Raw genomic sequence first — 27,075 nt, 5'->3', positions numbered from 1 at the left:
CTATACACACCGATAAAATTGGTACAACTGAAGATATTTATTGTACCATCAAATGCTGGATATTTATATCAAATATAACTTTGCATAGAACTTTGCAGGGCAGGGTATATAATCATGAGATTCATGAGCAATCTGAACAATCCAAACTGCAGAAAATTATTGGACAATATTAAAACGATATGATTTCCTTTACTTCGTAGCTTTTGAAAACATGTTTTACTTGCCAAAGTACCAGCTCGTACTAATTTTTAACTCATACGGAATTCAAATAAATATCCTGTCATTACTTTTGGGGTGAACATCTAATATTATGGCAAAAATGCAAAATATTTTACCTGGTATATTTTATATGCAAATAAATTCTTATAATATATTATTTTAAAGAAAAAGGATAAAAAATGGCATAAGAAAAAAGTTTCTTCTTGCAAAGAAACTAAAATAGTTGTATTTTAATTTAAATTAAACAGTTAGGTTAAAGTTTCTTTGGACTTAGTAAAACTCGTAAAAATTCTAAACTTCTGCTCACCATTTTGCGAATATAGATTTAACATTCCGGTTATTCTATCAGGATTTTGCCCTTAAAATAGTCATACTAAAACAAAGACTTCTCCGCAGTGCAGGCTTAGCATCTCAGCAGAACAAAATTCCAGATCAATCAATTTAATTGTGTGTTCGTATAATTAAAGGCTAGAATAACACTTGAAATAGCGAATATTATGAAATATGCGAATATGATTATTCTTCGATGTTAATTATAAGACGTGTAAAAAAATAGTTAACAAGCCAGACACTTTTCTTCCCTTTAATTATGAATTGGACGTGTTTTTTTCTTTTGAACGGCGGTTCTGGGAGTTGGTCTTAAGAATCCTATTCGCCCTCATTTTTTCAAGGGGCTCAGTTTCAAAGGGTTGGAGTTGAATTTCAAAGTTTTCTAGGAATCCTTGATATAATTATGTAAAAAAGGTCATTTATATTATCAACAAAAAACAATCTGAATCCCCTCCCTCGAAACATTCTTTCTAAACTAAATTTAAAACAATTAGGTCATTTTCTAGGCATGTTTGAATAATACAATTTTTAATAATTAAAAAATTACTTAGGCATGTAAACGTAACAAATGTTGAGACTTAAGTTCATAGGGTAATGAATTTATAAACTTGTTATTAGAGCTCGTTTGGTTTGTTGTTCTACTTGTTTTCTTGTTCTGCGTGTTTTTATAGAACACATTTTTAACAGTTTTCAGTTAACTGTTTTGAAAAGTGTCTTGAAATGAATTGCACTCAAAAGGTAATTTGGTCTGTTGGAAGCTATTAGTACGACCGATCATTAAAGATTGAGAAATGTTGAAATACGCCCGACAGAAACCATTTGGTTTTATTCCAGCTTTATGCTTTGGTAATTTACTTTTAATTTAGAAACAAGGAACACCTTATAAAATTGTAATGATTGTGACCAAAATTTATTTTAATAAATTCTCTCGTCAGGCTGCTTGTAACATATTTTGGTTTTTCATTGTTGTTAACATTAATTACCCGATAAGCATACAATATGCCGCATCGACATATTCTAAAATTAAAATTTACAATTGCATGTGAAAATTGGCCACCATGGATTTTTTTTATATACTTAAAGAAAGTTAGGTTTGTCGTCGGCCTGCAGAAGTACTTTCGTACTGCGGAAAAGTAATTGGCTTGTAACTGTAAAAGGCATAATTTTGATAAAACTGTTTGAGAGAAGCATTATCAATAATGTGTGGTGATTAGTGACCGTCAGTCGATAATTATTCAGAAATCGTGAGATGCGGTCTGGTGTGATGTAGGTTTCAGAAAAACATTTTCTTTATCNAGAAATCGTGAGATGCGGTCTGATGTGATGTAGGTTTCAGAAAAACATTTTCTTTATCGTGCCAACGTTTCGATCTTTATTGAGATCATCTTCAGGGCTCAGTGTTTGTCATCTGTGTAATTGTGCCATTCTTCCGTGTCGTGTTGAGAGTGCCCACAAGATGAAGACAAACACTTTGAGCCCTGAAGATGATCTCAATAAAGATTGAAACGTTTGCATGATAAAGAAAATGTTTTTCTGAAACCTACATCACATCAGACCGCATCTCACGATTTCTGAATAATGTCAATAATTTTAAACTCTTATAAACATAATTAATATGGGAAACGTCTCAGACTTTGGTTTTCTTGAAAAAATACTTCTAATAGACTGCACAAATGGCCGAAAATACATTATTATTGTAGTTTTTAAATATTAAGTTCACAAACATTGTAACATCTAGTCGTTTTTCCGTTTACAAATTTAAAATCCAGATTAAGCAAAGAGTTTCAGGAAAAAGGAAAGTATTTCAAAGTTGCTTTCTCTTTGGCTAATATGGAAAATCATAAGACCAATAACAGTTGCCAATTTGTCGCAAGTATCCGAAATCGGCAATTTTTTCTATATAAAAAAAAAACATTTTAGATAAGTAATATACATAAGACTGGTGGGTTTTTCCAATTGAAATTCGATGTCTGCTTGGCATCCAACCGGTCGTAAAGTTTTTAACTCATCGTTAATTTTTCTCTCAAATTAGAAAACGTTGACTTTCATTTAAATCCCTATTAATAAATTGTAGCTGATTGGATCAAATTTGCAAAAGAAATTAGATGGTTTTAATATTGATTAGTCAAAAACTTCGAATAAAGGACAATTGGCTCATTTATCCCCTAACTTGTCTTTAACTTTGATCAATTATAGAAAGTTCTTTTTTCCTCTGTGCCTGTCGTTAGGCCCCGTTTGTCAAGTTTTACTTATTTAATGAAGGCGTAGGGTTTGCTATTGGTGGTAATGTATCCGATGGGACAGGTCTAGCCTGTGACCAATAGGGCTATAGGGCATGTTAAAGGTCAATTGAAGGCCAAAGTAGACCTTACTCGAATTAACTAATATTACTGCCAAAATAAATCCCCAAGCCGTATTTGATCTTTTTTGTGTGTTAATAACGAAACACGGCAATTACTTGTAATTGAAATGACGTCCTAATTAACTTTTTACAAAGTTTTTCTTTTGACGTCCAATTATCTCCCGCCTGCGGTGCTTTCAGCGTTTTAATTTTATATATTTTCACTTTTTTTATATGTACATTTCCATATAAATTTCACCTGCACATTGTATTTTAATTAGCCTGGTTTTGGCCATTTGTAAAATTGGCTTTTGGACGTCGGTCGTTGCTTTTTCCTGACAGTGAGGATTCAGCATCTTCCTCGACTACTTATTCAATTTATGGACTTTTTCATTTCAACATTGAGATTTTTATTTCACCCCAAGCTGCACATAAGTGCACAAAAATATTATTGGAACGATTTAGTTTTAATTAGCAAAACATAGGTTCTTATCGACTATCACATGATAAAATTTATTGTTCAATATTATATTTATATGTGGTGATTAGTGACCTTTAGTCGATGATTATAAGGAAATCGTAAGATGCGATCTGGCGTGATGTAGGTGTCAGAAAAACATTTTCTTTATCGTGCCAACGTTTCGATCTTTATTGAGATCATCTTCAGTTCTTCGTTCTTCTCGTGTAGAAATGTGTGGTGATTAGTTATTCAGGGCCTGGAATTTATAAACATTGTTTAAATTTTACAAATACATGTCGGATGTGAAAAAATGAATTTATACAGTGCTAGAAAATTTTAAATAAAAAAAATGAATTTATACAATGCTAGACAATTTTAGATTCAATCAAAGTATTTGTACTCACTCAAAGTGTTTGTTTTCCATGTATATGTGTCATTCACACATGATTTTTTTTTTTTTTTTTATAACCTTATTAGTTCTAGAGAAGTTCAGCTGGGCAGAGGGACCCCCTGTTTAGCAGGATAACCTGAATCCTTTCCTAGTAACCTACAATGTCGGAGTTTATCAAAGAAGGTACGGGAAGAAGGAGGTTCTTCCAGTCATGCCAAATAGTCCAAGAAGCAGACTGACGTGGAAATCCCACACAAGATCTAAGAGATAATTCTGTTTTTTGTTTGTGTGTGTCTGTGTCTGTCTCTGTGTCTACCCAGTGGAGAGACACAAACAAACGGAATTATTCCTCGACACCACACCATGATAAATCGGAAAAAAGATCTAAGAGACCACGACTTAACATTTGGACAACTACCAACATCGTCAAAACTCAAGTAAAGCTATAAAAGACAGTACTGCGGACATAACAAATGAAACTGTAAGACTCTCCAATATCTAGCGCATACAATCATTGCAATCAAAAGTCCCTCAGACTAAATGACAAAATTTCTACGGTGTCAACAACGCCTGACGGGGCGTCGGTGTCCGCAACAGTTTATGCGTTGACACGGCGCTCATCACTGTAAGGTGAAGGTCCCGGGTTCGAATCCAGCTGCCCTGCATTCGAACCCGACTTACAAATGGGCTTTTTTTGTTCAAAAACCACCGGCACCCCGAGGATTGATACAACCTCTGCTGTTGCGAAACCTCGTTAAAAAAATAACAACAACGCCTGACACTACTGCCCAAGCCTTACCTACATTTTTCCATCTAAAGAACCCGCCACGACGTCTTCAACGAGAGGTCCTCGAGACCTCCTCTCTACTTAAACCCTCGTATCGAGTACCAGCATTGGCTGGTTTTTCCTAACTTGTGTCCTCCAAGGCAATATAGTATCGTGAGAAAAATACACATGTACGCACATATTTCTTATATGTATTTTGATATATACTGGCTATAAAAATTCTAAAATAATGTAGTAATTTACTTAATGAAACATCTTTAAATCCGCCAATGTAATGCTTTGCAGAAAATATAGGAGCATATGAAAAATTCATTTTATAGTATATTTTAGTCATATCAAGGTAGCCCACACGTAAGTGGGCTACCTTCCGTATTTCATAGTTTATTTAGGTACTTACGACATTTCTATTATGCCTTCATTTGACAAAAGTTTATTGCAAATAAAACTTAGACTTTTTTTGTGTCCGTCGCTGAAATAAAAATAAGAGAAATTAATATCAGCAGTTTTTGAATGTTGAACAGCGTTTGCTCTTGTGAACAAGTCGGAGATTTTATTTACAAACCGTCTTCGTAAGAAGGGAAAATTCAATCTTCCTTCCTATGTCTTCCAATAGAAATTGAGCAGATGTCACCCGGTTCCGTTCTCATTCAACCGTAAACAAGTTACATCTGCTATTTCTAGCACCTTAGATCCTTTTCATTACGGCTTACGGGGCCGTCTCCCTGATTTCGTCCCAGGCTCGGAAATAATTTAAAAAACATCCCCTGCTTCAACTCGAAAAATAATTAACCGTTATATCCGTTAATTTTTTTCTTATTGAATAAGGCAGAAAAAGATTTACTGGCTTGTTAAAAGATTACTCTCGCATTTAAAGTACTTTCGTATAGAAATTTGAACTTTGCTTGTTTTGGTCGCCTTTTTCGAATTACTTTGAGCAACGTTGGAAAATATCAAGAATAGGCCGTAGTAAGAAATTGTTGTCGAACTTGGAGAGAAGTTATCGGGGGGATCTTTGTCAGAAACTGAAGTCTCCTCAACCGACCCCTTTGACATTTAAATAACCTTTCGACTCGACTTCTTCTATTCATTCTTTCCTAGCGAGATTCGTTATAAGTTGAAATAATTAAATTTTCTCACCCTTTTCAAAGAGGGCCGATGAGATTGAGACCGATGTGCAAATTAAAATGCGAAATTAATTATTCCTTTTCAAAAAGGATGCCGTTTATGGAAGGCATAGAAATTAAATATGCAATAAATTTATTTTTAAACCTGAAAAAACCAATGAAATGTTTATTTTTAAACAAACACTATAGGATTGTAACCCAGAAGGATTTAATAAACTAAATATAAGTATAACTATTATTAATATAATAAATTAAAACTAACTAATTAGCATTTCATATCAAAATTGTATTCACATGTAGTTTTCATATTTTTACATTATAAAATATCATTTTTAATAATCTTTAAATTAATTAAGGTTTGAGATAAAAAAGTCAACATCACAAGTGGAATTCGAACCCACGACCTTTGGCTAAAAACGCCGCTGCTCTACCACTTGAGCTATCGTGACTTCGATCCGCTCAGGCCCCAACTTGTCCAATTTTCAATTTTTTGAAAAATGACAATAAGAAGATAAAATTCGAAAGGTTCGGTCAAGATGGGAAGTTAGTATCCGAGTGGATCGAAGTCACGATAGCTCAAGTGGTAGAGCAGCGGTAATCTAGCCGAACGTCGTGGGTTCGAATCTCGCTCGTGACACTGACTTTTTTATCTCAGGCAACCATTTTTACACAAATCTTAAGTTTTGTAACATTTTTCTTTTCATATCACACCTCAAGCATTTTCCCATTCGGAGTGTAGTGCTGTTAAAAATCCATGCAAAATAATACTCCATACTAATAATACTAACAATAAATACTAATAATAAATATTACTCCATCCATACAAAACGAAAAGGGTTAACAATTTTGTTGATTAGTCCATCAAGTTTCCCCTTTACACGTTAAACATAACATGTCCACAAATGCGCTCAAAGGATGTATAAGTGATTAAGTCAAACACTGATTTAAAAATATCATCATTATTAAGGGGGCGTCGGTGGCCGCAACGGTTTAGGCGTTGACACGGCGCTCATCACTATAAGGTAAAGGTCCCGGGTTCGAATCCAGCGGCCCTCCATTCGAGCCCGACATACTTACAAATGGGCTTTTTTTTCAAAAACATCTGCACCCTGAGGGTTGATGTAACCTCTGCTGTTGCGAACCCTCGTAAAAAAAAAAAAATGAAGTGGTAATTTCTGCAGAAATATTTTCCTTCTCTCTCTCTCTCTCTCACTCTGTCTCTCTCGCTCTCTCTCTCTGTCTCTCTCACTCTCTCTCTGTCTCTCTCACTCTCTCTCTGTCTCTCTCACTCTCTCTCTGTCTCTTTCTCTCTCTGTCTGTCTCTCTCTTGCTCTCTCTCTCTCTCTCACTCTCACTCTCACTCTCTCTCTCTCTCTCTTTCTGTCTCTGTCTCTATCTTGCTCTCTCTCTCTCTCTCTGTCTCTGTCTCTCTCTTGCTCTCTCTCTCTCTCTCTCTCTCTCTCTCTCTCTCTCCCTCTCACTCATTCACTCTGTCTCTCTCTATCTATCTCTCTTTGCGCGTTTTTTAAAATAAAACTATACCCTTTCATTCATGTTATCTATCTACCCATCTATTTATACCACTCTTTCCCTCTCGCACCCTCTCGCTCTATCTACCATTTTCTCTTTCTATCTATCTATCTACTTCTATCACTCTTTCTCTCACTCTGAACCTATCTCTCTTTTTTCTTTCTCACCATCTCTTCTTCTTTGTCTTTTCTCACTCTCTCTCTTTCGTTTTTCTTTCTCTCCCTTTCTTTTTTCCCTCTCTCACTCTCTTTCTTTCTTTCTCCCTCAATATACTATGTCCAGTTTGCATGTTGTTGCAATTTGTTGAGTTCTTCATTTCCATGTATCTCTTGTGTGCTATCCACCCGAACACCACTTCCCAATTTTCATGATGAAGTTCTTGTATAGTTTCTAGAATGACGCAAGCGGTAGTTGTTAACTAAATGAGTATTTACAGTGTCTAAATAGAAATGTTTTTGCCCGTATTTAACAAAACCGAATCTCTGTTATGTTCTACCTTCCATTTCGGCTTAATTGTAATGAACAAGTGAATGCTATTTTCTACTGTACGTTGTATTTTTCTTTTTTGCCTCTTTATGTCATCGCCGTATAAATGCTGTGTATATTTTTCTCCTTGATCTATGATGAGATGTTCCAATGGGAAACAACACCTTAAATTGGCCGGATCACTGCTGGATGATTGTGGATTGCCTTGGAGACTGCACTATTCTCATTAATTTGCAAATCAATTGGAGTTTCACATGTCAGAATGCAAACAGCATTAAACTATATCCTCCGCTATTACTTCTCTTGGGAGAATCATTCATAGTACGATTCTCAATCTTGCCACATTACTATCTCCCTACTGGTGTCGCATAGGTCTTCTTTATTTCTAAAGTCAATTTATTAACTTGAAAATTGAAGGCTGTTTCTTTAGAGCTAAACGTGTTGTGTGCAATACCAATCATAAATTATAATAAAAAATTAAACAGTTCTATGATCCAGGAGTTTGACGTTGAAAAGAACAATTGATTTTAAGGACATTTGCGGATATTCGCGTTTTCCATAACAATTAAGTCTAATGGAATAAAATTATCGAGTAAAAAGGTACGTTTGTGATGAAGCCCGTTTTTCGCCTTTTCCTTTTTCCTACCGGACACCTAGGATGAGCCGGATGAAGGAAACCCGGTTAAAGCCCGAAAGCGAAAAGGCTTTGGAGTCCAATTACAGCCAAATATCACATGATCTTTATACAATCGCTCGGTCGACTATGGTGCAAATCCTTTTAAAGATAAAGGTTTTACTGTATAATGGACTTTTTTTAATCTATAATTTGTAACACATCCGCCAAAACGTCCAAAAAGAATATATAAACTTTTTTAAAAGTGATTCTAACTTTTAATTGAAAAACATTTCAATTACCGCTTTAATTGCACGATCCTATTCTACCTGAAGCACACATTCACACAAAAAAGAAACATAATAAATTACCAATCACAAAAACCAACTTTATAATCATCTGGAGATCGTGAGGTGCGGTCTGGTGTGACGTAGGTTTTAGAAAAACAATTTCTTTATCGTGCCAACGTTTCGATCTTTATTGTGATCATCCTCAGGGCTCAAAGTGTTTGTTTTCCGTGTAGATGTGTCATTTTTGTGTGACGTGTTGAGAGGACTTCAGACATGACTCCCACGACACACAAGAATGACAAATCTAAACTCAAAACAAACACTTTGATCCCTGAAGATGACCTCAATAAAGATCGAAACGTTGGCACGATAAAGAAAATGTTTTTCTAAAACCTACGTCACACCAGTCTGCATCTCACGATCTCCAAATAATCAATTTAAACAATGTTTATAAATTCCAGGCTCTGAAGATGATCTCAATCGAGATCGAAACGTTGGCCCGATAAAGAAAATGTTTTTCTGAAACCTACGTCACACCAGACCTCACCTCACGATCTCCAAATAATCATTTATGGTCATCTTCAGTAGTTGGTTTCCCTTCTTTATGTCTTTGTCATTAATTTTAATGGAACATACATTATATGTTTTTGTTTACTGATCTTTCGACCAATACAAGTATATAATATAAGATAGGATGATTTACATGGAATAATTTCATAGAATATGTTGTCAATATTGAAGTTTTGTGACATGTTTTTTGTACATCCTGTTATAATATCCATTATGTATGGACTCGGATTTGAAAAGTAATTCCATGATTTAACATTGTAAAAGTGTCATATTCTTTGGCCTAAGGCCGAGCCCGGCGGTGTGCTACTGGTGTGTGCAGAAGGCCTTTTTTGCTATTTCCAAGCAGCCCAGACTACAGCTGTTCAACAGGCTATGCTTATTACATAACGGACCACCTTTCCTTACCTCTCCGGCCCCTTTTATCCGATTCCCATTCTTGTTCGGCCCCGGGTCCCGGGGACAATGAAAAGACAAATAATCTCTCTGAAGAGATTTATCTTGAAATTTGCGACTCCTGGTGATCAAGGATTTTTTTCATCCCTGTCATCGCTCACCCTTTGGGCTTTCACGTTCAATGGGGTTGAAAGTAGCAGCGGGTCAACGATTGATGATGTCAATTCCTTAAGATTTTGACCAAGGTGTGAAAACGTCAGTAATTTTAAAAAACCTGTCCCCAGTTTTCCACACACTCAAACCAAAGACAGTCGAATTTGTCCAATAGTTCGATTTTTATGGTTATACCTCGGTCGTTTCCGAACTTTTGGTCGGCTTTCCTCGATGTTTTTGATCTCCTAGTTACATTTCGGTCTTTCCTCATACTCACTTAGCACGGTTCTAAATTTGTAACTTCATTCAAGACCATAAACCTGAACCTCTTCAACATTAATTGATATTAATTAATATTTATGAAAGGTATTGGTTGAGATAAAAAAGTCAGTGTCATGAGCGGGATTCGAACCCACGATCTTCGGCTAGATACGCCGCTGCTCTACCACTTGAGCTACCGTGACTTCGATCCTCTCGGACGCCAACTTCCCATCTCAACCACACCTTTTGAATTTTCCCTCTTTTTTGCCATTTTTCAAATGTCGTGTAATCAATTTGATTCTCGGTGACAAATGAAATGGCCACGGAGAGCTTTAGGGAAGTATACTTCATTTTAAACTTATTAAATTCACTAGTTTCGTGGTCCGCTTGACCAATTAATATCTTACAATTAATTAAGGTTTTCAGTTGAGATAAAAGTCAATGGCACGAGCGGGAGGTCACGAGACCTCAAGTGGAGAGCAGCGGCGTATCAAGCCGAAGATCGTGTGTTCGAATCCCGCTCGTGCCATTGACTTTTAATCTCAACTGAAAATTTTAATTAATTGTAAGATATTAATTGGTCAAGCGAACCACGAAACTAGTGAATTTAATAAGTTTTTTAAAAAGTTGAAACAGATACGACAGACCAAACAAAAAATATTTAGAAAATCGGTGGCGTTCATGCTATTTGCCTATAGTTTTAATTACTCGTCATTTCGCTCTCTTCAGTGGTTTCACCAAAATTACAGCAAACTGACGAGGATAAGCACACCAGGATGATCAAAACCGACATCGTGCCCATCACTCCTCATTTTGTATGTCATATATGTTTCCTTATTCATCATCTTCTGTGGCTTTTTTTTTGTTTGGTGTAATTAATATATACAAACCTTTTTTAACAAAATAATTATTACATGGTTAATTTTATGTACAACACTTATTTTCCCTTGTTATATTTTTGTTTTTGCACTGCACAAGAATTTATACAGTTTATTGTATGTTGTTTTGGTGTATGAGGAAAACAGAATTTCGTAGTTTATATCTTCTCCTAAGATGCTACTTCTTTCTACTTTGTGTCTTTTGCATCTCATAATGATGTGCTGAAGTTCTTCCACGGAACCACACACTTGGCATTGAGGTGATTCCTTTTTTCCTATCTTTTTGAGATAGTTGCCACATAGCCCATGATTCGTCAGCATACTATTTATGGTCGTGGTCTGCGCCCTGTCGTAGTGATCTCCACGGTACCAACGCTCTCGTCCTACTAAGGGGAAAATTCTCTTCGGTGACTTTAGTTTGCCCATATTTATATCTTCAATATCGGTTCGNACAAACCAGTGAAGATAGCAAGACGTCGAAACACTTCTGACAGACCGAACCTACGAGGATAGGCTGACGAAATGATTGGAATAGGTTCATCACGCGGCAGATCGCACTATTTATAAATGAAACCTGCTAAGTTCGCAAACAATACGGGAGAGTTTAAAGTAGCCGTTTAAAGTAGACCCAATATGAAAACAATGACAAACACATCAAATGTGAATTTTTGGAACAGGCAGAACCTCCTATTTGGAAGTTTAACCTGACGAAACAGATTGAAATATTTTTATGGAGTGTATCGGAAGTGGTAAATATAGACGGAAAACTGTTTAAGTCCCTCCTCACGCTTGCATGTGGTGGCTTCATTAGAGACTTCAATGAACTAAGACGCACAGATACACAATTCTTGGTTGATGGTCGGCCAGGTCCGACTAGCAATTTTATTTATACGTTAACTTACTTGTTTGAGAATTGGTTTGAATTGGATTTGAAAGAGCAAAAAAGGCGAAGTTAAATAACGCGGTACAGGTGAGGGGACTTTGGTATACTAAGCGGTTGAAGATTTCTCTAGCATGTCTCTACAAAAACCTGTATTTGGCCGGGTTAAGCAATGATGAATGTTACATTACTTCGCCCACCTTAAGAAAAAACAATTCCTCTCAACTTTAAATGATTTTTGCGTTGTTTGTAATTTAAATAAAAATATTTTAATTCTTTATTTATTAATTTAAAAAAATCTACCAAGATTGAACCGAACCGAGATTTCACCTGTCCAGAAAATATATTAAAAGCAAATGCAAAGCTTATCCAAGTTTGCTTTTAATTTGACGAGATATACCATACTGGGGTTAAATTAAATCAATCTTTTTATTGTTCATTAAAAAATTTTCTCTAATTAATAAAATTAAAACAATAATACGAAGAGGGTATTTTTTTCTCTGTCTATTTATAATATCAAGGTTTATCTAATAAGATTGGCATAGATTATAATTATTTTATACTGAAAGCAGTAGGAGTTTAATTGTAATCTAATTTTTAATTTTAAAAATAAATTAATTTTTCATTTATTAATTTATTTTACAACTGCACGCCAAAATTCAACATACGAAAGTTATGTTATTTACAGTGATATACTTGTAAACATGCACATATAACATATTGTATACACATTTTCAGATCTGGCGTGATTGATTTGAACCGCCACCATCCAGTGAAAGTGGCCGTAATTGGCCGTTGTGGCCTGAAGTCAGCAGCACTACCAGGAGTTGCCGAAGTCACAAAATCAGATGTTCGCAAGCCACTACGCAAGTAAGTTATTAGTTTGGTCGTTTCAGGTCATCCCAGTATGACTATCGTCACAGCATCGACTGTTTGTTTACAAGTTCGAATTAATTTCGGTTTTAACAAGTTGTTTCTAACGTTAACCATGTTTTTAAATTAAAAAATCCGTTAATCATTGGGAAAAATGATGAGAGACTATCCAGCGAAAGTTATTAATAAATTATGGAGTTTAGTCGTTTCCGATCATCTTGGTCTACACCCCCTCGTTAGGCAATCATCTAAAAAAAATTCTGTCTCTTTTTTATATTATTAAAGATCACTGTATTTGGTCTAACAAATGCTTTCACCATTTTCAGTTGTTTATTCTCTGCGTTTCCGCGTTTCATTGGCTTTTCTTTAGTTTTGAAACTTCCGTCTAAATATGTAGGGATAATCGGACTATTTTGTCTATAATCGCTGCCTTGGACTGTCGCTGTTTCCCCGTCTTCAGTTATTCTATGATCGAACGACTCTGACCGACTAAATAGAGTAAATAATCAAATCCGATCATCTTGACTATCAATCATCACTGCCTTGGATCTTCAGTTATTAGACGATCGAATGACTTCCGACCGGCTAGATAGGCAAGGATAAGCAGACCAGTTGATCGGAAAAGACGAGAAAAAAAAGAGAAAAGAAAACGCAAAACAAGAGGTTCATTACCCCGCAGACTTTCATAAAAAATCTCGTAATTATAATTAAACTGAATATACGTAATAAAAACTTATCTGTTCGATACACCAAGGCTAATTTTTTCATTATAAAAAACTATAAATTGATAAAGGATTATCGTTATTTTTGCCCGTCTTTTAAGAAATGTCGGTTTGTCAAAATACAGTTTGTTTGAAAAGGGAAAAGGTACAAGCGGAAAATTTTGTCATTCTATTTTAAGCATAGGGAGAAAGAGGGGTTGGAATTGGTTTCGTATGGCTTTCTGTCGGTTGGCTGCGATTACGACGGCTGCTACCTGTTGAGCCCCGTCTAGATTATTCATAGGAAAGGTCAAAGGGTTCTTTCGCGGGGGGTGGGCGGATAACCCTTCAGATATTCTTCCGCAGAAGGGGGTGTTTTTGTACAAGTTGGCACTTTGATCCCGATTGAGACGATCCGTCCTAGGGGGATAAAAAAACAACAACGCCGAAATACGACACCCTCCCGACTGGCGTTTCGGCAAAAGTCGCATCGGGGAAGGAATAAATAAAATTTAAACGTCCAGACGACATTTACTCCTCGCGCGGAAATGTTAATCTTTAAAAGGGACATCAAAGAAGAAATGCTCGACGACAAACCAGAGTGGATATTTTAAAAAGGGACCTCGGACAGGAATAGAAACGGTTTCTGCACGAAAATCCTGGAGGCGACACGACCTTGACGTTTGGTGTTCACACCACAAAACTCGTGAAATTAGATGAGCCATTTACCTAAACACCTTCATTAATTTTGATCTTTTCAACTTCAAAGACAAATTGTTTAAACCCCAATAAAAAATGTTATATATACACTGACAGGCAAAAAATTCCACACACTTGTAATATAACTTGATTTGTATATAACTATATTAATATTTTTAACGTTTAATAATTGAGTCTTTTTCTAAAAAAAGTAAATTGCTTAGGATAATGAAAAAATAAATAAATAACAATTTAAAAAAACGGACAGATAAAATTTGTTTTAATGTTGTTTTAGATTTTTCATTATCACGTATTTCTTCCTCTTGCCTTAAATTGCATCTCGAAGACGCCTCGGCATACTTTCTGCCAGTCTGGAAATGTCTCTTTGCTGGAGGTTAGCCCATTCTCCACGAAGAGTCCTTTCAAGATCGTGAAGTGTATTAGGAATTGATGGATGTGCTCTTATTCGTCTTTTGAGGTTATCCCATAAATGTCCGATGGGCTTTCAAGTCTGGAGAACGGGCTGGCCACGCCAAGACCATGATGTTATGCTGTTGAAGGTACGTTTGTACTATGCGAGCGACGTGCGGCCGGGCATTATTGTGCATTAGAATAGGATTGTCGTTGATTTGATCGAGGATTGGCAACGCATGATGTTCCAAAATTTCATCCACCACATAGCGAGTGGCCGTCAAAGACCCCCCAAGAACAACAACCAACTCTGTGCGACTCTCCATTGAAATTCCCGCCCACACCATCACTGAGCTACGTTGATGAGGTCGCTCTGGGAAACAATACAGGCTTCGTACCTTTAATTTTGCCTTCCCCACACGCCCGTCTGAAGATCGTAGAGCAATCTACACTCTTTTGTAAAAAGTACAGCAGATCAATCGTCCAGCGATTAATGGCTGTGTTCTCGAGCAAATGCGAGCCGTGCAAGTCTGTGTTCTGGTCGATTCTGGTCCTCTTATGGGGCGGAAAGCCATCAATCCATACTGATTTAATCTTCTTCGAGCAGTGTGTTCAGAAATTTGGACACCTCGAACTTCCTGGAGCTGATGAATCGCTTGAACAACAATAAGGTGCCGGTTCCACAAAATTCTCGAAGTCAAAAACTGTGATCCTGGGGTTCTGTTACCCTTGGGCGTCCAGATCCGAGCCTTCCATGGTATGACCCAGTTTCTCGCTAACGGCGTCTCGCAGAGTTTCGTAGGGAACTCTGATCACAATAGCCGCATACCTGATGGAACGTCCATCATCAATAAGTGCCACATCGCGTGCAACATCCTCAGCACTAAGTGACATTTTTAAGTATAAAATTTGAAATTAAGAAAACATAGATGAAAACTACACAGATTATTGCTTCAGAATTCAAATGAGACTGAATAATCATTTTAAATACCGTAAAAAGTAAACATTGCAAAATCCTTTATCCTTGTTTTGGATTAAGGATTAAGTGTGCTTACCTGTAATTGATATTCCCAATTTAAAACATCATAAACAATTATTTATTGGTAAAAACAAATTAAGTGCAGAATTTTCTTTTATCGGGAAAATGAAAAAAAATCAATTGGGTGGAATTGTTTTTTCTATACTATATAATCAACGCGGGTGCGTTTAAATCTGACACTTAAAGACAAAAAAAGAACGGACACTTGTATTTATTTATTTTACATAAAAACTGGGTATAAAGATTAATAGTTGACTTAAAACGTAAACACAACATTAATAACTTGTCGTTTACCTTTAGAGAGTGTTAACAATCCTTTTATACTTTATAGATTATAATTAATAAAATCTATTCAATTTCATCCTTTCCAGAGTCAACTTGTCGAGTGAATTAATTGGTGTTTTAAATTGTTGAAATAATTTTTTTTTTTAATTAGCAGTACATTTTTTTTTAAAGTAACATACATCATATAACAAACATAACATATAATCAATAGGTAACATGTAACAATGAGAAACGAATTATGTACAAAATTAAAAACAAGAGTGGAGAAAATGCCCATTGTTAGTACTATAATAATACTAAACTGTTGTCTGTTTAATTAATACTAGTTTCATTATCACTTTCACTATCATCATCGTAACTCCCTAGGATATCTCTCGGTCATCGTCTCTTCAGTCGACGAGGAGGGTTCGAGGGAATTCGTCGGGATGCAAGATGTGCTGATTTACGGCGGTTGGGAGGGTTTTGTGAAATTTTCTGTAAAGGTAACGGATTTCATGTTGAACGAAAGGATTATTTAAGTCTGTACGTGTAGTTAGGTTCGATACTAGTATTTTTCGTACGATAACGGATTTGTAAGTATGAATGCGGCTGAAGTTGGAATGTTTGGCTGGACCTTACTTATCCAGTCCGTAAGTCCACATCGGCTTTAACTACGGTGTTGCAAAGCATTAATTAAGGTTTTTAGTTGAGATTAAAAAACAATTGAAAAATGACAAAAAGGAGGGAAAATTCAATTAATTCAAGGTTACTACTAACCAAAGTTAGTGTCCGAGTGGATCGAGGTCACGATAGCTCAAGTGGTAGAGCAGCGGCGTATCTACCCGAAGATCATGGGTTCGAATCCCGCTCGTGACACTGACTTTTTTATCTCAACTAAAAACCTTAATTAATTGAAATTAAATTTTATTCTGAGAGTTAAATTTTATTATTTCCGTTTTACACGAGGACTATACTATTGTGAGGCATTGTATTTAAAAAGATAAAACAACAAAATACTGCTTTTTTTTGCATATTTTAACAAACATTCTGTAAGAAAAGTTAGTCAGAAAATGGCCATACTTGGATTTTACCTCATTGTCGTGATTTTGCGCTATAAAACCCTTAAATACCGACTTTCGCGGAAATCGGTGTAAATTAATTTTTTGACTGATAATTTCGAAGATCTTATACGACCTCTTATAGAAATCTTTAATATATTTTTATGGTACATACATCGTTAAAAAGCTATATTCCTCTTCTTTCAAATTGTCTGTTTGACGTTAAAATCCTTGCAGTTGTTTTTTAATTATAGCCGTTTCAATCAGATATTCCGATAACGCCATTTTGGAAAAACTGGAATATTTTTAGGAGTCAACAAAATCGATTCAAAATTCAAACCAAAATTTATATTTATGAGTCTCTAGAGGTGCTAAAACGAAATGTCATATTAGTTTTTAATAAAATATGTAATATGACGTAGTTTACTTGAGAAAAAAAATTGTATTTTAGACATTTTTTGGTTAATGATAAACTTGGATAACTTTTATTATATTTTAATAACAATCTACATTAAAAAAATTCACACAGTTGATTTGACAAATATTAAAAAAACGTTAAATTTCAACATTCAAAATTTTGTTTTTGGCGAAACCAGGGCCTATTCAGAAGAAATGGCGGCTATCGATATTTTGGAGTGTAGAATCACCAAAAAAAGTTTGGCCCAAATCCGTGACACATGCCTGATCGTCCCCTTGTAAGTCTCCAGAATTAAGTACTCATCTATACAGAAAGGGTCTCATCTTATTCAAATGACAGGATACTGATCAATGTATACATTCTTAAAAGCCTTGAAGTAAGCGTTTAAAGTTAAAGGTTATTGTATAAAATTGGTTTAGTATGATAATGATCTTTAAGAAATTTCTTTATTCTAAGAAATACTTTTTTTTCGATTATTTTCGAGGGTGTGTGGTGAGAGAGATCAATGATAAATAGTAAAGGGGGATGATCTTTGTCAGGTATTTTAATAATGATTATTTGAACGTTTAGTTTTTCTTTCTAACCATTGGGAAGGTGTACAAACATATATAATATATTGTATAAAATATAAATATTGTTATTCAGAAATCGTGAGATGCGGTGTAATGTAGGTTTCAGAAAAAGATTTTCTTTATCGTGCCAACGTTTCGATGTTTATTGAGATCATCTTCAGGGCCTGGGATTTCTAAACATTGTTTACGTTTAACAAATACATGTAGGATGTGGAAAAAAGTGAATTTGTACAATGCAAAAAAAATATTTCTTATATTCAATCAAAATGAGTAGAAATACTTGGATTGAATATTAAAAAAAATATTTTTTTTCCATTGTATAAATTCACTTTTTTCCACATTAATACGGTAACTAAGGGAGTTTATTTTTCTGCATGAACCAACCAATTGCATTATTACATGCACTTAACAAATCAGTTCAGTCCAATTCAGTGGGCATGAATCTACTTTAAAATTAGTTGGTAATTATTCGAAAATTGTAAGATGCGGTCTGATATGACGTAGGTTTCAGAAAATATTTTCTTTACCGTGCCTACATTTCGATCTTTATTGAGATCATCTTCAGGGCCTGGGATTTAGAAATATAGTTTAAATTAACAAATACATGTAGTATGTGGAAAAAAGTGAATTTAAACAATGGAAAAAAAATTATTTTTTTATATTCAATCAAAGTATTTCTACTCATTTTGATTGAATATAAAAAATATTTTTTGCATTGTATAAATTCATCTTTTTCCACATCCTACATGTATTTGTTAATTTAAACTATATTTCTAAATCCCAGGCCCTGAAGATGATCTCAATAAAGATCGAAACGTTGGCACGGTAAAGAAAATGTTTTTCTGAAACCAACGTCACACCAGACCGCATCTTTTCTGTTGTATGATTTCTGATTTCTGTATAATCATCGACCAACGGTCACTAATCACCATACATATAAGTATTGCGGTTTACGATCAGGGTATAAAATAGGAAAGCTAGGTTGCTAATTATTTTTAAGCTAATTTTCATCTGGATTTGTATCGGAAGGAAAACACCGATACCGTCAACAATTGCAACTGCAGCTTTCAATTACTTCGTTTTGCCCCTGCAGGGCTGTTAAGGGCTTCACAAACGGGGCAATTTGCATTGGAGGAAATCGTTTCCATTTCCCCCCGCAGTACTGATTACCCCTTTGCTAATTTATTAATGAAAACTCCAATGGGAATTAATGAAGGACTCGGATGCGAATTGGACATTGAAGAATTACGAAATGAAAACGCAATCCTCGTAACCCTCTTCAGGTCCGTCGTCGTTGCTGATTTCCACTTTAAGCCGAGGACCCGACGCAAATCCAAACTTAGATTTTCCAAAATTTACACTTTGCATTACCCCCGAGCGAGCCATCTGCCCGGTACCCTCTGCGATCCCCCTGTCCAGATTTGCGTCGTATCGAGTACAGTCGAAGACAAAAGAACCGGACACTCATTTTTATTCAAACTACGTGTATACTGAGGTTATATTAATTACGACATACTTATTTTAATATAAACCAAATTAACCGAGAACAAAAATTCATAAGTTTTTATAAAAATTATTTAATTATTATGGATAGGAAGAAAATTTGTCAAAACACCGGAATACCGTTTATTGATAGAATGAATTTAACCAACAATTTATTTCATGGTTCTGCTCATAAATTTACACCATGTTCGTCGAGTAGCGTCAGAACAGGACACTCATATTTTTTAATAATGCATTAAGAACAACAGGGGCGTTGCGTTTGTGACACACGATGTGGACTGTACGTGGCATGCGGTTGACGTCGTATTATATGTGCACACAGTGCCAAAACGTGGCAAGGCGTCGGGCAGCATCGGGTAGCGTCGCATGGCGTAGCATCGGGTAAGTGCGTTCTCGGCTTTAAGCAGTCATTGTGCCATACATTGTTGAAACCTGCGGTAATTGTTTTGACAAACCGCCAAATGTGCAGTAGTTTCATGACAGATATTTTTTTCTTGCAAATTCTTTGCTTACTTGTTAACAAAATTTTGCCACCAGGGAAAAATGTTGAATCTGTGAAAAACTTCAAGCAGGGATTAGTCATGCCTCCTTGCGGCATATTTTCCCGTGAGTCACACTTTCCATCTTGTTTGCTCGCGAAATGGCAAAGTTAAAACTGAACTTTTTAAACTTGTAAACGGGTATAAAACAAACGTAGCTGATTTCGTGTCGACGCTGTTACACATGCATGTTGAAAAGAGAACGAACGATTAACTCGAGTTCTGCCCGATGGAAAACGCATAAATTAATTTTAAAGTCCAAGGGAATAACAATCGTGCGAAATCAAGAGTTTTAAGGATCACAGTAAAGCACAATTGTGCATAAATTGTGAGATTTCTTCTTGGCGACTTGAGATGAAACTGTTGGTTGTTTCCGATCATTTTCGTCTGCGTTTTCTCTTTTTTTGGCTTGTCTGACTCGTTTCGGCATTAGCCATCATATGGTTGGTCTGAGGCCATATAACCTATGAAAAAGTGACACATCAGACGATGAACTAATCCATAAATGAAGATGGCTAGCGACCGGACCAATGAATGACCAAACAGACTGGAAATAACAAAGTTATAAATATCAGTACAGGCCAAATTTTTAGCAGTCTTAAGAAAATGCCATCGTCAAATACTATAATCTATATTTGGCAGATACCAATTATACTGGGAGACTTATCAACAAACCCAGACCACATTACCCAAGGAGACCAAAATGATCGGCAACAAGTTTTTCACCTGACAGCACTCATGAATATATCCTACAACCACAGGTCATACCAAGGTGGTCATAATTACCGGTGTGGGGATATTTCATGGAGTGAATATGCTTCTGCAGAACTCCTACACAGAGACAACACTGTAGTTCCAACTTACCTCAACCACATTTGCAGTATGCTCCAGAGCGTAAATCAATACATGAGAACAAGAGTTCTCAAAAAATATTTATATATTCATCGCTACCTACCTCAAATCATGTCTTTGTTCGCATAGATGTCACGAAAATAAAAGGATTGATGAGTACTGCACTATCGAAAATCTTGGGCAAGGAAAGCAGTAGTCTCAATAGATAGATAGAAGCTTGCGTTTATGTTGAGAGCAACTGGTAACCGTCTTCAGTTCATCATCAATCGCCACGACAAGAAGCAATCACATTGCTACCATATGCGTAGCGTCCCGTCGCGCGGTTTCTCTTCCCTCCTCGCTTAGAGCTACTAAAGGGGAAGTTGAGGATGGGAGCTTCTATCGACGATACATACTGTAAAGTTGATCTCTCATACAATGCAAAACAAAACCCGAATGAACCTTAGCTGGAATTACTTTGTATGTTGGTCAACATATATCCTCCAATGGGATCTTCAGTGGTTTGGTCCGTACGTTTCCTAGAGTAGTATCTTTTTGTGGCTTGGAGATAACCATACTATAGGTTCATCTGATAATAAACGCACAACCACTACCATCTCATTTTCAACAGTTGTTGGTATGTCAAACGCGTTTTGCTATTTCGCCATTTTCCAGGGATGAAGTTTTTCATTTGTTCATTATGGTATACAATATTCATCTTGTAATCTTCAGCGGTTAAAAGCAAGCAGAGCATGAGACTGTGCATGGCATGATAAGCGTATGACAGTTCTTCAACCGTTGAACATAATACTTTTGAACGAAGCATAACTCTAAAACTGAAATGTGTAAGTCCACCATCAAAAATTGATCACCAGTGAACTTAGATCTTACTGTTCAACATATTTAGCAATGACCTTTCCCATTTCGTCGGTCGTAAAGTTTGCTAGTAAGTTCTTCAGTTTGCTAACTATACCTGTATGTAATGATCCCGATTTGATTATTGACAGGGGAGGAAATCAAGGTGATTCACCACCTCTAATTTGTTCAAGTGTTTTAACTATATTTTCAGCCCTTGGCCATTCTTCCTGAGACCCTGTTGTGTCTCTAAATGGCAATGGTGTGTGTGCAGATGGCAAATTCATTCTTGGTTTTGATGATGACAGTAAGCCTGCGGACTTCGACCCAAGGTTTCTTTCTAACCGCTACATAAATTTTACTGAAATTAACCAATGTTTTAATGGTGAAGTATTAACAATTCTACTCTCCGTAGCTCGTCTGTTTGATCCTTAATGTTTACGCTTCGGCTTTTTGTCGACTTCAGTCGCTTCTTTAAATTGTAAAATTCATCTGGAACTTGAAGAACGAATTCTTTTTATTTATATTTAAAGTGCGTTTGCATTGAAATATTGGTATTTTTGCTGGCCAAAACCGTCACTAAAGATGGCGAAAAGCCGAAACATCATGTATAGGCAGACTAAACTGATCGACGAAACTACAGGTCCACCCTAAAACCCTCTAGAAGAAACATCACACCCTACCTGAACTTAACAGATTCCAACCTGGATTAAGGAGTTAGCAGCTAGATATTATTTGATCGTTTTTATCTTTTCAATAATTTGGCTAGTCAAAAGTGCAACTGTTATCTTCAGTGGTGGATTTGTGTTGTTAGTTAAATAGCGATGCCAGGTGGATTAGGATGATCGGAAGTGATCAAATTACATCTACATCTCCCCGCATCCTTCTATCCTTGGTGGTATATCTTATGATGAATTTCTTACTGGCCTCTGGAGGAGATATTTTATTTCTGCATAATTTTTTTTTAAAATTAATTCTTAACGGGCCGTCGATTGATTGGTTTAAAAGCCACGCTGCAGTTCCACGTGCAATCTCGGCGGTGTTCCCCTTTTAGAAAAAAAGCTGGAAAAGCCCGAGGTAAAGTCGTGACCTTGAAAGGAGGACGAGCAGTCTGCGAGTTCACCTTTAGGGCATTAACTAAGCCGTAGAGGAGAGAGTGGAAGGGCCCTTCCAGCCGCTGGGACCTTTGTTCTCCCGTCCCCAGCCTCCGACGGATTGATGTAGGATGACACCTTTGTTCCCCTAGTCCTTTCCCCTGCCGTTCCTTCCTCCGGCTAACCTACTTTGTATTGGGCCGACCTATCTTAATTTATGGAAACTTATCTGCGCCCCCCTTTAACGGTGTTCTGAGAGTTTTTATTTTCAAAGAGGCGATTGCCTATTATTTTATAACGCCTGTCGCTGCCAGAGACGTCTTCTTGTTTTCGGCTTTTAGAAATACAATTTAAAAAATGTTAAATGTTATTCCAAATTGTTATTCAGAAATCGTGAGATACGGTCTGGTGTGATGTAGGTTTCAGAAAAACATTTCCTTTATCGTGCCAACGTTTCGATCTTTATTGAGATCATCTTCAGGGCTCAAAGTGTTTGTTTCCTGCGTAATAGTGCTAATTGTTGAGAGTGCCCTCAAGATCAAGGGACTCTGAACACGACACGCAAGAATGGAACAATTACGCAGAAAACAAACACTTTGAGCACTGAAGATGATCTCAATAAAGATCGAAACGTTGGCACGATAAAGGAAACCTACATCACACCAGGCCGCGTCTCACGATTTCTGATTAATCATCGACTAACGGTCACTAATCACCACACATTCGATATTGTTTGAAATGCATTTAGTTTGAACTGATGAAAGATCATCTTGGTCCGCCTATCCTCGCTGGTCTCTTACACATATTTCAGCAAAAGCATATCTTCTGGGTTATTTCTTCTCCTACCTTATATTCTAAAATTAATCTGGAAACTGATATGCGATGTATATTTTGTTGTGTTTATGTCCTGCTAAAATATTGATACATTTACTCCAATTATTTATATTTGTATATTTTGCTCTAGTGATCATTAATCATAATAATTTAAAAAGCAACTTTACACATCCTCAAGTTTATAAAACGTGGTTTATAAAAAAAAACCTATTCCCATTTTACTAAATTTTTTGTTCTTTTCTGGGTGAAGAACTTGTGGTTTGGCCATTTCCAACAATTCTAAATGTTTTAAAATTCATCTACAAAATAGTATGGCAAGTATTTTTGAAATTTTAAATTTTCATTAAAAACAGGCTTAATAATCAAATTCATTGATATATTGGGATTTGCCAGTGTGCTTTAGGTACATAATAAATCTTTTTAAAATATTTAAAATAGCGCAGTTTGCCAAATTAATTTTTACATCTGTATCTACATCTATATTAAAAGGACTATGAATGTATTTCATATAAATATGTATGAACATACATTTTTATCTCATAAACTCACCCTGTTTATGGGGTGAGGGGCTCTCTCCCAGTTCCTTCCAACTTCTATTAAATTTTTTTACTGGTTGTTTTGTTTCGACACTACTCCCTTCCATTACTGATTATGTTTGCGACTTTCTCAAAATATGTGATCGGCTGGGCATCTTTATAGATAAGCCTGGTAAGATAAGATTACATCAACTTCTTTGGCTTTCATTCTAATTTTATATAGTTCATTTCAAAACATGTTTTTAAATTAATCTGTAGATAAGAAGTTTTTTTCTAACTAGACTGTATCCTTTTTTTTTCTTTTTTTGGCATTTTTATACTTACAATTTATTTATTTCTCTAACATGACATGAGAGTTATTTAATTCTTGTAGTGTCTAAAACCTCTAAAGAGTCAATTTTTTTTAAATAGGTTTTGCAGTTTTTCAACACGTTTATATTTTAATTCATTTGGTTTGCTGCTGGTTATAAAAACAAATGCTTTGTTAAACTTTTTTCTCTCAGGTACTTTTCATCTTATCTTTACCATGCTTTTTCACTCAAATTCAAGAAGTCAATACTTGCTGATGTAGAATTTTTGAACCCTTTGCGAAATAATTCTTCAAAAATCATCAGTGCGTTCAATTTAATTTATGATCTAGAAGTGTGAATATGGCCTTGTTTTAGTAAGAATATATCTATACATTGTTAATGTGCAAGCATTATCACAAAAAAATTTATGAAATCCAAAACTTAGATTTTGAGGTTAAGATTTAATTCAGAGCGTCGGTGGCCAAAACAGTTGAGGCGTTGACATGGCGCCTATTACTGTAAGATAATGATCCGAGGTTCAAAAGTGACCCTGCATGGAATCTGAGGTACTTACAAATGGGCTTTTTTTTTAACAAAGCAGCACTCTGAGGGTTTTCACATAACTTTGAGGGGGAAAAATTAAATTAAATTGTCATCTTTGGCATATTTTCACATTCTTTGTGTGACGCTTTCAAATAAAAATGCTTTCAGTTACTAACATTACAGTACTTAATATAGAATTGAACTTAAACTGCAATATAGTCTTTTAAAATAAATGCTTCATGATTTTTTTTTTTTTTTTTCGATTGATAGATGTTATACATTATGGTAATAAAGGAACTTCTTGAAACCTGGAAAAAAAACTAAACATTAGGATGCCCACTTTTTTAATCTTATCTCATAATCCATCCCGAACAAAAACTTTTCTCATCGGTGCACTGAATTTGATTGAATGTTTGTAAGATAAGATTAAAAGCTGAACTTTTGAGCTGCAGTAATGACTTGTATATTAAGGCTCTACTGACAGATACAGTGTGATATGCTTGGTCTAAGGTGGGAAGAAACATGAAATTCAGTATGAATAAGATGATAAAACATGGTTGCCTTCTCAGTTGCTTCTCTTCTCATTATTTTTGAGTGATATTAAAGATTGGCCTAGAACCAACCTATTCTGACCTTTTTTCCACCTTGACCTGTATAGGTATTTTGTTGAATGCTTATGATTAAGACCATACCATGGAATGTGGTTTTTTTTTACCATAAAACTATTCCCTTTCCTCAGTGCCTGTTGCAGTGCTTCACTATTGGTGTGGAATTGGCCATATCAATGTGGCTGATCCAGGCTAGTGCCTCATATTCCCAAATGTGACATGTTGTCTTGACTCAAGTTGGCATGTTTTGCATTTTCTTTAAGTGGTAGATCACAGGGCAGTCGCTGGTTTTTCTTCTTTAGTAGTGGATTCCAGGAACTTAAGGAGTTCCCCTTGAGGAGGGCAGGTCTACACAGCTTATTGTGCTCCTTTCTGACTCCATTTTTGGGGACTCGCTTCTTCTTCAAAGAGACTGATTTTTGAAAGGGGTCAGGACAAAATTCAGGTTTGCTGAGATTGGATCTCGCCCCAGTCCTTCCATTGATCGGTGCCATGTCAATTTTCATTGTGATCACCCTTAAGCACCAGAAAAAAGTCTGGAGGTGACATTGGGAATCAAACCCAAGACTGCGGGATCTACTATATGAGAATCTGAATCCATAACCACTCTGCTTCCGCAGTACCCAGTACCCGTCAATTAGACCTATTTCTTCAAATCTTAATTTCTTAGCTTGACTCATGCCTGGGAGCATTGTTTGATATTATGTAAAGAGTAAATACAATTCCACCAGAGATCATCCCTATAAATGGTTGTCATATTTGGTGATATTTTCTGTTTTGTGTAACCTCAAAAAAAAAAAAAAAAAAAAAAAAAAAAAATCTGGTATCATAAAAGAGTAATCAGGTTATATCAGGTTATAGTATTTTTAAATTTAGTATATATTGAGGAGAATGTATTTGGTTTTTGACAGCACTTTCATAAAAGCTGTGCAATTCTTGGTCAACCAGCTCTTGATGTAGTGTGATTTTTGTTCAACACCACACTAGAAACATTTTTAATTTATAAAAGCATAATTTAATTTTTTTGGTTAGGCTTTTTGTTAAATTACCGTTTAAAAAGTAGTATTTAACATACATTTGGCAGTTGTTACTGAAGTTACCTACAAACAAAACGAATAGATGAAAATGTTTAAACTATTTATTTAAATAAAACATGAACAATAGCAAATGTAGTGGGATAAAGTGATTGTTTTGTGTAAAACTTATTTTTTCAATTATGAACTCAGGGTTTTTGAGTGATAACATAAGGACTAGAGCGTATCCCCTTGCAACGTGAACCAATACGTTTTAGTTCTACAGACGCTGAAATCAAAGCTCATGTAATTCTAAGCTCTATTAAATTCAACACGAAGAGCACTTCTCTATGTGCATAATCGCAATATTACCCACACATATAGAGATTAATAGTGTATATTTTGTTAATATTGTATTTTTCCCTTATCACTTTAAGCTTGTTTTGTATAATAATTAGAAATCAGAAAACAAATGATTTTTAACATAACTTAAGGGAGACATTAATCAAATTTGTTTTATTAAAGAAAAACAAACATTTTTAAATACATATATTTATTTTGTCAACACATCTGTTTATTATGGACAATTAGTTGCAATATATGTATATAAGATAATAATTATAATCTTAAAAATTATTACAATGACTGTAACCCTTTGGTCGTATAATAATTAAATCAGAAAATGGAT

General features: G+C 35.5%; 1 protein-coding gene across 2 annotated transcripts in view; it reads left to right on the top strand.

Annotated features, from left to right (window-relative positions):
• The window catches only part of LOC106665220, a 223,131-nt gene that overhangs the window by 149,075 nt on the left and 46,981 nt on the right, over window positions 1-27,075 (top strand). For both annotated transcript variants that reach the window (XM_024226756.1, XM_024226757.1), the window contains one exon: window positions 12,445-12,576. The gene's annotated coding sequence lies outside the window, so the exon portion shown is untranslated. The remainder of the gene's footprint in view (window positions 1-12,444; window positions 12,577-27,075) is intronic.

The sequence above is a fragment of the Cimex lectularius genome, unplaced genomic scaffold, assembly GCF_000648675.2.
Source record: "Cimex lectularius strain Harlan isolate CLEC.00 unplaced genomic scaffold, Clec_2.1 scaffold140, whole genome shotgun sequence".
NCBI lineage: Eukaryota > Metazoa > Arthropoda > Insecta > Hemiptera > Cimicidae > Cimex > Cimex lectularius.
This window is presented reverse-complemented; position numbering and strand designations above follow the sequence as displayed.